The following is a 3,139-nucleotide window of genomic DNA, read 5'->3' as shown; positions in this document are numbered from 1 at the left end:
TATGAAAGAAATAAGTTATGGCAGCCAGGGGTGCACGGGTTACATTCTCTGTGGCTGTTAAAAGGAGAAAAATACCACAATGGTTTGAAAAGCTGATCACAGAAGACTTGGAAGAGCTCCATCTAGACTCAGTTGCAGGTACTATAGGTAAAATATTGTAGCCAGAGTATTTGCACGTAACATCGGGGTTTTATATCCTCAATCACTATGCAAAAGGCATGGTTTGGTTTAGGCTGCCTCACTAGACACGTTGGCCTGGTTTCCTAGCTCTGGAGCTCCTCCTAACAGGCAAACATACAAAGCAAGGATTTTTTTTTTTTTTTTTAAGTTGCAAGTCAATGTGCTGTAAACATGGGTCTGAGGTTAGAATATTGAATTCCAGGAATATCAACAATCTGTCTTACCCCATTAATCAGAGGTTTACGATCTTTCCAGTCTTATGAGCCCCGGGGCCGTCACTGATAATTCCCTGTCAAGGAGAAGCGTAATCATCCGGACGTGTGCTTAAAGAGGAATTTTTCTCCTTGTTGATTTTATATAGGAAATTATTATTAGGGAGATGTTGGCTCGCTTGGAGGTTCGGAGACTTTGGGAGGAGGACTAGGAGTGTGGATGATGGAGATGTGCTAACACACGGAACCCCTCACAGACAGGGCTCAGAAAAAAAGGTGCAGCGATTGGCTGCACTGGGCCTCTACACGGTCTCCTTTGGCTCCTATTCCAGAGCAGCCAAAGGGATAATTCTCAAGTTCCCTTCTCTCCGAGGCGCCATTATGCTGTATTTGAGTTATGTTATCAAGAGGCAAGCATTGGCTCAGCTCTGATTCCCCCAAACTCTTAAGGAAGTATACTTCTTCCCCAACAGAAAAGCTCATCCCCCTGGCCTCCCCGACCTCTGCTGGCTCCATCTAATTCTATTCTCACCTCTGTGAGAGCTAAGCCAGATAATAGGGGGTGGGGATGGGGGGCATTCAGGTGGGTGCCTCAGTCTCTCTCAGACCCCTAAAATGAAGCTTTTCTGCAGTCCTATACTTTTGGACCTTGATATGGAAGGATTGGTCCACATCAATGGACAGACACATCAATGTCTTCCCCGAAGACACCTGAAGCCTCAGCAGCTCAAGTCTCTTATATGACAGTATTTGCATCGACCTTAGGCATATCCTCCAACATTCTTAGAATCAAGTCTAGATTACTTGTACTAATTAACACAATATAAACGTTTTATGAGTTGCCACACTGATTGCTGATTGTTTAGGGGATAATGACAAGAGAAGTCAGCCCATGATCAATAGGTACATTCTGTTTTGAATATTTTTGATGAGGTGGGTTGACTCTGTGGATGTGGAGCCAGTTGTTCTGGAGTGCTGGCTGTATAAATTTTCCAATACAGAAATCTAGTTTGTGTCAAGAAGGACACTTGCTTTCCCAGGTTAAGTGTAATCAGCCTGTGCTGTATTTGAACTTGTGCATGAGGGTGCAAACTCCTGAGAACTGCCAGCTCTACCTAAGCAGTTCTAAGAAAAACCCATAAATTAAGGACATAATTTAAAGGAGCCTTGAATGGCGCAACCATTGGGAGAAAGCTTAGCATCTCTGACTGAGTCCTTGGGGGCAGAAGCACCCTGAACTGCATCCCAGTCCTTAGAAGTGGCTTTGATAGTCCGAGCTCACATTGAGGGAGGCTGGGCTTGGACCACTTCATCTGGGTCTCCCCAAGACAGAGGGGTGTACTCTTTTATTGTGTGTGGTATATGAACATGCGCGTGTGAGTGCATGTGTGTACATGCATGTGGCGGCCAGAAGCTGATGCTGGGTGTCTTCCTCTGTTGTATCCCACTTAATTTTATTGAGATACGGTCTCTCGTTGAACCCGGAGCTCACCAATTCAGATAGGCTAGCCGGACAGAGAGCTCCCGGACAGAGATGTCTGCCCAACTCTGCCTCCCCAGGGTTGGGACCACAGATATGAGCTACCATGCCCAGCTTTTTATGTGTGTTCTGGGAATCTGAACAGGGGTCCTCATGTTTATGCAGGAAGCATTTTACTGAGTCATCTCCTTGACCCTGAAAGATGTGTGACTCAAATGCCACTTCTAGGGTATTTCTTAAGTGACCTAAATTGCTCTGGTAGGCAAAATACTTTCCCACCAAAGATGTCCATATCCTAATAGCCAAAGTTTATGACTATACTGCATGACCAAGGGTCGATGAAGCCAGTAGATCTTATCATACAGAGAATGTCTGAGAAGCCCAGTGGAATCATGAGGGTCTTTGAAATGTGAGAGAGGTAGAGTCCAAACGATGCAATGAAGAAATACTCAACCTTTGAAGATGGGGGACAGGCATGAAGATGGGAACTAGAGATGGCCTCTGTTGGCTGGGAAGGAAAGCAAATGGATTTTCCCCCCTAGAAAGCAAAGCAGTCGTGTAGCGTAGACACCTTGATTTCAGCCCAATGAAGCCCATGTTTGACCTCCAGTGCTGTAAGTTAACAAATTTCTACCTTATTTACTGAGGCAGAATCTCTCAATTGAACCCAGAGTTCCCAACAAACCTGGGCTGGCTAGCCAGCTTGCTCTGGGAATCCTGTCTCTGCTTTCCACATGCCAGGATAACAAGCAGGCTGCCGCACCCACCCGGCATTTATGAGGGTGCTGGGGAGCTGAACTCGAGTCCCCACACTTGGGCATGAAATGCTTTAACCTCAAGCCATCTTCCCTTCCAAAACTGTGCTGTTTTAGACTGCTCTGTGGTCACTTGTCCCTGCAGCCATCCGAAACTGACAAACTGACAGTGGCCTCAATGTTTTCCTCTGATGGACACAATGTTACAAAGTCCTTTGTGCTGCACCACAATGGAGTAGCTGTGCCAGCTCTGGTCTCCTCTTGTGAAGCCTCCATTAAGGAGCACCATGGAGTCCCTCAGTTGTCCCCTCTTCACCACTGCCCTGCAGCTCACTTCTTTACCCCCAGCAGCAGCTGCTCCACACTAGTGGGAACTCAGAAGAGGCCAGGGACACTGTGACAGCTGCTGGAGGCTCATTAAAACACTGGTCACCAGTGCTCAAGGCCAGGTCAACCTGGTTAATCTGGGTTGTGTTTTCTATCCTTCTTTCCTCCCCCTCCCCCTCCCCCTC

Source organism: Nannospalax galili, unplaced genomic scaffold, assembly GCF_000622305.1.
Source record: "Nannospalax galili isolate Female #2095 unplaced genomic scaffold, S.galili_v1.0 scaffold136, whole genome shotgun sequence".
NCBI classification, from domain to species: Eukaryota; Metazoa; Chordata; class Mammalia; order Rodentia; family Spalacidae; genus Nannospalax; species Nannospalax galili.
The sequence above is the reverse complement of the archived record's forward strand: the minus strand, read 5'-3'. Positions refer to the sequence as shown.